Genomic DNA, 9,387 nt, shown 5'->3' on the forward strand with positions numbered 1-9,387 from the left:
AAAATCGTTACTGCACTGGAAGCAAAAGACGTTGCTCTCCTCATACATCCAAATCTGTATAATCTCATTCCAACCAGCAGAACGCTGGCCCCAGAAACAGAGATGATCCCCACGGCCCCCAAGACAGGGGCGTCTGCCCCTTCACGCGGGCGGCAGCCTCCATTGGACAATGTGAAGTCTCTGCCTATACCTGGGCATCTTTAAAAGCTCACATCATGGCCTCCACGGCTCTGCATCAGATGGGTTGCTTTCTGACGAAATCTGCATGTGTCAAAGGAAATGAGAGTCTCACACAGTAGGGACGTGCAGCAGGCTACAGCTGAGCCAGTCTCTGGTTCCTTTCCTGCTGTGAAAGGATGCTGGCCGTGGCGATTGTCTTCTGCCATTCAAATTACCCTGCCAGACAAAGGGAGTCTTTGATGGGAGTCCTGAGCGTGTAATTTTAGTACCTTAGCACTGATTTTAATATAATTCATGTAATTTCTCCTGCAGGAGACAAGTTATTTTCCTAAATACCCGGGAAAATGGGAGCTGATGAATTTTTTTACTGCCACCAGCTCTCTCTGTAGAATTTGCTGCTAAGAGACGAGACGCCGAGTGGCGCTCGGCTCCAACGGTCTCCTGGGGAAGTAGACAGGGGTGGCAGCCCCTTGCGAGCTCAGATTCTGAGCGTAGACCAGACCCACCTCACAGCTGCCAGGGAAGCTCAAACCGAGTGGAGTTCAGGCAGGAGTGCCGTGTTTGTCATTGGGGGATAACTAGAAGGCTGCCCTGTGCCTTCTAGAATGTTCAGCAGCTCTCTGGCCTCTACCCCATCCATACTAGTTGCTCACTCACCCTAAGCGCAACAACGGAAAACATCTCATTTGTTGTCAGATGTGAAAAACAGTGGGGTTTACCTCTGTGTTCTGGGGTCTCCCTGGTTTATTCTGGGGGGCTAAGAAAGGAGGGGAGGAAGCTGTATTCTGCACTCACAATGAACCCACGAGCAATCCTGCTTGAGCAGGGAGAGTGGAAAAGGCCAGTCGCCCAGATGCCTGGTGCAGGTGCAGCCTATCATTTGCCTCCAGCAGCTAACAGGCCATGCACAGAGCAGGAAGCTAGGATGCAACATTGTTTCCTCTTATTTATCCAACAGGTGTTAACTTAGAGCTATGGCTGGCACATCATAGACAAGTGCTTCCTTGATCACAGGAACAATCGTGTAAGAGAGGTTCGATATCAGCCCATTTCACAGGTTAGAAAGTGCAGCACGGAGACGTTAACTAATACTAGCGAGTAGCAAACCAGGATTCACACTCAGGCATTGGATTCTGTAGACTGGGTTCTTAATCAGTGAGCTATCGCGAGTGTGAGATGTTGGGGAAAGGAAGACGAATTCCGACTCAGATTCCCCGGGTCTCATCCCCTGGCTTTGTCACTTACCAGCTGGTGAACTTGGGCGCGTGGCCTGGTGTCTCAGTCTAGTTAGGAGCAATGCTTCCTGCATCAGAGAGTCGCAGTGACAAACAGACCAGAACACAGCCGGGTTCCTGGGGAACGTGAGGTCGGTTACCTCCTGTTTCAGAAATGAGTCCCTGCCCAGTGTAAGCAGAAGTGGCAGAAGGGATGATTGCCAACCATGGGGCTGGATCCTGAGTCCAGGCCTGCATTGTCTCCCTCCGCTACAGCAGCCTCCTACCTAGATGCTTCCCTGCTGCTCTTCTTGCTCCCTGGACATCCATAATGTGCCCCTTCCCTGACTGCGCCCCTTCCCATGTGACTGGGCAGGTGCTTCTAACAGGAAGCCGTCTATGTACCCATCTCGTACCTCTGCTGTGACCCTGTGGGTTGCAGTGCACAAAGGAATATGCTGGAAAGGACATTACACCAATCCCAAGCCCAGACCTCTGGAGGTTTTCTGCATTCCCACACCCCTGGAATCCAAACACCCGGTGACCTGCCTGGGCCAGCCTGTTGGATGGCCTGAGACCACATGAACTCGCTGGTCCCAGCCCAGCACGGTCAGTAGAGCTGCCCCGTGGTCTCCCACCCAGGAGCAGAACCAACTGCCCAGCAGGGCCTGGCCTAAATCACTGAGCACAAAACATCAAAGCCAGTGACTGCTCTTACCTGCGGGGCTGTGAATGGTTTGCTGTTCAGCAGTGGCTGGCACGAGCCACCCAGCCTCCATGTTGCTTTCAAAGCCCTGATTATAACCCAGGCCAGTGACCAAAGAATTCAAATCTACCTTTTGGCACAACCTAACTGCAGACTACCTTCTGACCTCATCACCAGTGCTCTCCCAGTGTGGCTTGGGCCACATCAGTATTTATCCCCACCGTGCACAAGCTTCTCCCCATCTTGGGCCCTTGGCCCCAAACTCTTCCCTCGGCCTGGAAGAGGCTGGCCCCTCCTGGCCGTGGAGGTCCGGCCTCTGGTGTCAGCTCTGCAGAGTGACCTCCCAGAGTAGCTGGACGTCACCCTGGCTCACCCTTGCTCTCTGAACACATCTGTTCCATTCTATTAGGAACATTTAGCAGTATCTGAGGTGATAGGCACACTCAGAGTACCATCATATCCCCACACCTGCCCCTGAGCCCAAGACAACATGGGAACTGATGAAATACCTGTTGAGCTGGGCACAGAAAGCTAGGAGACCCTTGGCTTCAGGCCTTCAACTCTCCCTCTCCGCCATTTCTCTTTAACCAACCCCCCTCCCCAGGCTAAGTGGCTCATGAAAAATATATATAGAATTGTGTCCTACAAGCACCAGATGTGCAGCTCTAGAACAAAATGGAATTAGACTTGAAAATTACATCACAAGCAAACCCATGCTGTGTTGCCCTATTAAAGCTAAGAGAACTGATTGCTTGTCTCCCCTCGTTCCATCACCAGATCACAAATGAAAAGAGAAGCACCAAGCCCCTGCTTGCTTTGTGGATCCTAACGGGCATGGGGAAGGGCGTTGACTCTCCCCCAGCTCCATAAACCTCCTCCATCTTTCAGTTTTATTATTTTCCTGAATAACAAGAAGAAGTATACAACAGAGGAGAAACCCAAATCGTATCTGTCCTAAGGGGTTCAGAAGCCAGCTCTGATGAGTCCTTGGTTACCACGTCGCCCTGGGGTTCCCTTGGTGAACCCCACCCTGCAGAGGGAGACATGGATTTCCCTCACCTTCATGGCTGGAGCAGCCAGCGCTCATCCTAACAGCCCTGAGCCAGGCCTCTTGCAAATAAGAACTCAGAAGTCCCCTTATTGGCAGTGTGTGTGTCAGAGGTCACGCTCTCCCAGCTCCCAGGATGTATCTTGTTTCACCTGCAGTATTAGTTTTATTTGAATCAGTTGCCAACATTTAAAAGTAAAGATTTTCCATAGAAATGTATACAAGGGTACTTGAAAAAATTCATGGGAAATGAAATCAAAAGATCAGTTTATTTTGGTACAAACATGTTTGAAATCCATCTATAGGTTTGAATTATTTTTAATAACACACATTTTCCAACAAACATTCTGAACTACCCTCGTACTTCCAACTCCACTTGGAAAATTAGTCAACCTGATATGGGGTCCATGTCCCCAAAATGCCAAACTCTGCAGGACTGAGAAATGGCTACAGGAATGGTGAGACAGGGACTAACCTTGGTTCTCAGCCAGCCCATGTCACTCAGAAGTAGGACCTGTCCAGACCTCAGAGCTATTGAGCTTGCAACCCTCATTACACACACACACACACACACATACCACTCGCCCCACTCACACGTGCTCGGCACTGAAATGAATACACTCAGAACCCTTTTTGTTGGCCAACAACATTATGTGCCTTGAGAAGAGGTCTTTGCACGATGGCCCGCTTGACTCAAAGTCAAGTCCAAAATTCTAGACTTTGCTTCTGCTACATTTCTGCAGCCTCCTCCCAGTGAGTACAAACATGAAGGTGTAAGTCATAATCGGTCTCTATCTTCTGTGATAGAAAATAAATGAGAACAGGGACACTTGGAGGAGAAATGGCAAGAACAGGTTTCCAGACACTTTGTGTGGCATATATTGCTGATCACCAAAATCCATTTCTTCTCTCTGGGCACTTCTATGTCTCAATGGCAACTCTTCAGCTTCTAGAATCCCCAAGACTTCATTAGGGGATGAAAAACATACAAATCAGGGCTGGCACTGTGGCATACCAGGTAAAGCTGCTGCCTGCAGAGCTGGCATCCCATATGGTCACTGATTCAAGTCCCAGCTCTCCACTTTCGATCCACAGCTCTCTGCTGTGGCCTGGGAAAGCAGTAGAAGACAGTCCAAGTCCTTGGACCCTTGCACCTGCGTGAGAGACCCAGGAGAAGCTCCTGGCTTCAGATCGGTGCAGCTCTGGCCATTGCAGCCATCGGGGGAGTGAATCAGCAGGTGGAAGACCTCTCTAAGTCTGCCTTTTGAAACAAATCTTAAAAAAAAAAGTGCAAATCACCAATGCAGACCCAAATACCTGTGCCTTCCACCCACACCATCATTAAGTGGTGGATACAAGGCAGGAATCAGACATGACTCGGGATCTGACCCTCCCTCCCTGTCTTGGCAGCCTGAAGAGAGTCTCCTGGTCTGGGTTCCTTCATCTGTTAATGGGAGGAACGATAACATGTTAACCTAGCACAGCAGCTGGGAGCAGTAAATAAGCTGATGCACGTGAGGAGCTTCTCACGGTGCTTGGCACGGAGTAGGACTCAACAAATATCTCCATCACCCTCTTTGAAATATGGCCTCCAGCCCCTGGAGAGCCCCAGTGTGTCTGCTGTGGACACACACACCCAGAATTCCTGGGATAGATGTCAAAGCAACAGCCGACTCTGCGTCATGTAAGAGATGAACCAAAGGGACAATAAGCGCAAGGAAGGAGAAGTCAGAGGGCGATCTTCAGACAGGCAGAGATTGGCGTCACCCCGTTTCTCCCGTTACCCCATCCCCAGCCATTGCCAGCTGCTGAGATGAGCCACCTGCTTGGACCGGTCGGGAGAGAAATGCCACATCACAGTTCCAGAATTGGAGCAGAAAATACTACAGACTCGAAGGAAAAACATATGGTATGACAGAGGAAAAAAAAAAATGCTTCTGAATGTCTCCAAGAAACAGGACTAATCAGACGAGGGAGAAGCAGCCGCCAGCATGAAGCAATTTGCAGCCTCCCTAAATGAAGAAACACTAAATAAACAGCTCCCTGGGTACCAGGAGCCCTGAGAAGCCCTCACACGGAAAGAGCATCTTCAAACCAAGCATCCCCAGCAGGGGCTGCTGGTGCACGCCACAGGGGAGACTGGAGCTGTGCTGGAGGCTACAGCCACCAACAGAGGAAGTTAATTACCTGTGTAGCTTTCCCTACCCCTACCCAAGCTCCTTTAGGTGGGCTTTGACAGGAAACAAGGGACAGGAAAAGCAATCAGGGCACCAGGTTGCCACGAGAGATGACAGCCTGAAGCCAGTGTGGTGGCACAGCAGGTTACTCTGTCCCTTGGGACCCTGGCATCCATGTCAGAGTGTTGGTTCCAGTCCTGGCTGTTCCACTTCCAATCCAGCTCCCTGCTAATGCACCTGGGAAAGCAGAAGAGGATGGCCCAAGTGCTAGAGCCCCTGCACCTGGGAGACCTGGAGGAAGTTCCTGGTCCAGTCCTGGGCTTCATACATTTGGAGAATGAACCAGCAGATGGAAGGACCATTTGTGTCTCTCTATATAGGTATGTCTCTTCCTCTCTTTCCCTCTCTCTCTCTCATTCTGTCAAACAAATCTTTTTTAAAAAAGAAAATTTAAAGAAGATAACAGCCTATATTATTTTTTATAAAAAAAATAGTAAATTCCTATTTTTGCCCAGAAACCTTTTATTTAAGGAATACAAGCTTCATGCATTTCATGAATACAACTTTAGGAACATGGTGACTCTTCCCACCGTACCCCACCTCCCACCCCTCTACCTCCTCCTCCTATTCCCATTCTTATTTTTTACTAAGATCTATTTCCAATTAACTTTATACATTTGATTAACTCTATACTAACTAAAGAATTCAACAAATTATATGAAAAAAAAAAAAACCTGTTCAACAGTCAAGATAAGAGCTGTTCAAAGTCATTGCATATTAAAGTGTCAGTTTCACTTTTATAGATTGTCTTTTCAGTGCTCTATTTGTTAGCATAGATCAGGGAGAACATACGGTATTCAACAGCCTATATTATAAGCCAGGATTTTTATCTTCTGTCTTCTGATGGTTTGACGTTTAGGCTGTGGCTGACCAGAGGGACAGGCCTTCCCAGGGTTAGCCAGCTCCTAGACACAGCAAACAACTCACCTTTCACATGCAAATCAACCAACCCAGAGCCCACTCCCCAGAACCTTTGTGTAGGAGCTGCTCCCGGCCCTAATTGTCCCGGGGCCAGGCACCAGCCTGCTCGGGACCCTGCGGGAATGACTCCTGCTAGCTTGCCAGGCCTGGCCCAGTCTCCCCAGAGAAACCACGGCAAAATCTCCTGCTCTGTGTTCCTCTTACTCCTGCTGCCTCACACAGCAGCCGTGGCACGGCATGGCCCCTTCTCTGGGCATCTGTGGACACAACGAGGGGCCTTGTCTCCTGATCTGTTGGCCCTGCCCTACCTCAGTAATAAATCCCGTGTCTTGCGACACAGCCCACACCATCTCCCAAAGGCAGCTACTGGATGAGACCTTGGAGTCTGCTTCCATGCAAGAGGAACCACCAGGTAAAACCACCTGCACTGAGGCGGAGGCACAAAACCCGGCTCATTCACACTGACAATGACCTTCGGGACTCTCCTGCTCCTTAGCGCCCAAGTGTATCTTCTGATGGTTCAAGTGGTTGGCTTCCAGCCACTGACGTGGGAAGCCTGGATTGACTCTGCAGATCCTAGATTGGCCCCCTAGCCATTATGGGCATTTGGGAAGCGAGCCAGTGGGTGAAGTGGGTGAGAGCTCACTCGCTCGCTCGCTCTCTCCCCACTCCCACTCTCTGTGTATGTTTCTGCCTCCCAAATAAAACTGAATTGAAAGAAAGAAGCCAGACTCAATAAGTCATATTTTCTATAAAACAACCAGAACAGGCAAATCTGTAGAACCAAAAGGCATCCTGGTGGAAGGAGGGCATGGAGGGTGGGGTTTCCTTTGGGAATGCTGCAAAGGCCTTGGTCCCAGATACAGGGCGTGGTTACAGAACATGGTGAAGGAAGTGGAAGGCTCGGAACTATGTGCTCAGAGTGCCGAGTGGCTACATGAATTCCACTGAGCTTTGGAAGGGGCCACCTCTGCACTGCCTCACACCCTTCTCTCCTAACCCGGCCCCCAGCCCCTCTGCGGAGTCCTGCTTTTCTTTGCCTTCTTACGATTTGTCTTGGCTTTCTCCTTCCCTTACCTTTTCGGATCCAAGGTCAAGTGTGAATAACTTCCTTATGTACCAGTTCACCCAAAGTACATAATTGCCAGGCCTTCCTCAAAGAAGAATCGATTCTCAACAAGAAACGCAGGTTAGAAGGGGCGGGGGCGAGAATCGTGAACAATGCAGCATCCCTAGCTTAAAAAGTCAGAAATGCGTCACTTCTTCCCGTCCCTGCTCCCGCGGCCCCCGCCACCCTCTTGGAGAACGAGCACTGTTGGTGGACTCGGACTAGCTCCTGCCCACTTCCTGTTTGTCCCCAGCACTTGCCTAACCCCCACCGCCAGTCTGGACCTTCGGTTAGAACTGCCTCTTTGCTGCTTCCCACTCTTCCCCACTCAGATCCTTCAGCTGCAGGTCAGAAGGATTTTTAACAGAACGCTTGTCACATTAACCCCCTGCTCTTGCATGTAAAATGACCCCTCACCACTCCTACAATGAAGTTCAAATTCAAGGAGGAGACAGCACGGCGGCAAGAGGACAACAACCCTACCCTTCTGACTCCAGCCCCACTCTTAAAGGACCAAGTGCTTTTGGGTCTGTTTGCCCTTTGTGAATCCTCCATTGTCAGAAATAACTGTCCACTCTTCCCCTGTCCTGAACGTTGACATCCTCGTCATTCTTCCAGGTCGCTCTTGTCGCCAACTTGGGGACGTCTTCACTGCCTGTCCTGCTCAGATCTACCCTCCCTCTTCAACCTAAGCTGGACTCATGAGAAGGCTTAAGGACATCTCAGGGAGGCCAGCAATGCCTCAGGGTTGGAGACCCCACTTCGCTTAGTTCTGTGTCCCCAGCCAACCCAATGACATGTGCGCCAAGATACTGGCTCATTGAAATAAATAGAAGTGGAAGTTCCCAAGGACAGCTATAGGATTTTTAGCAATGTGTCCTGGACTTCCTGAGCTGCCTTACTTCCATGAAAATGAGATCTGCAGGAGAGACCTTGGGAACTAATTAAGCATGAGGACACTCTTCTGCTCAGACATAGGCGTCCATGCACTTGAGTAACACTCCCACAGAATGGCACCGTCTGCCCATGTTCTCCTCTCTTAACTCATTAATATTTGACTTCTCCGGCTTTCAGATGTCTTCAGTATTTTAATTACTGAATCTTATTACATGCTCAGGGATTTTCAAAGAAACAGACACAATTTTCATAAAAGTTTTATGAATCTGACTCAATCTGTGAATGCATTTCAATCCAATAAGTATTAATAATAATTAAAATTTATGGAATACTCACTTGGTGCCAAGCATTAGCTCACTTAATCCTGACAATGGTCTTAATGAGATTCAGAGACCTTAAGGATTTGCCCAAGGTCACACGGAGACTGACTCAACCAACACGCTTTGCCAGATCCCAAAGTTTGATAGTTTATATCTTTTATTGATATCAAATACTTATGGAGTCCTTCCTACATACAAGGCAATATGGTTTCAAAAAATGTCAGAAAATCTGTCTTTCTAGAGCAGCCCCTAAACAATGAGTGATGGACATGGGAACAAATTCCCCAGCTCCTTCACCCCTCGGGTGGGAGAACTTGAAGGCTATGTTCTACACTGAGTAGCGGAGTTGCCAGTAGCATTAAGTCCCCCCACCCCCTGGATATCACATGTTTCCAGATGCCTCCCCACCCCGGAATGACACCCTCGCTCTCCAGCGATATTTCATGGGGCCATTGCCCAAATGAAGTTCATGCGTTCACATCTCCAGGTTTGCTTTGTGAGGGAACCTTTGCATCAAGCTCAGGAAACTTTCTGTACGAGGTCAGATGGTTTCAGTTTTGTAGGTTGTGGTTCAAGAGCAGCCGCAGCCAGCATGCACAGGGGCGAGCATGGCTGTGTTCCTGTAGAATTTGTATTCATGGACGCAGAAATTTGAATTGCATAAAATGTTCATATGTCATAAAATAGTACTTTGGATTTTTCTCAACCATTGGAAAATGGGAAAATGACCCTTAGCTTGCAGGTGGTCCTTGATTA

Source organism: Lepus europaeus, chromosome 21 (genome assembly GCF_033115175.1).
Source record: "Lepus europaeus isolate LE1 chromosome 21, mLepTim1.pri, whole genome shotgun sequence".
NCBI classification, from domain to species: Eukaryota; Metazoa; Chordata; class Mammalia; order Lagomorpha; family Leporidae; genus Lepus; species Lepus europaeus.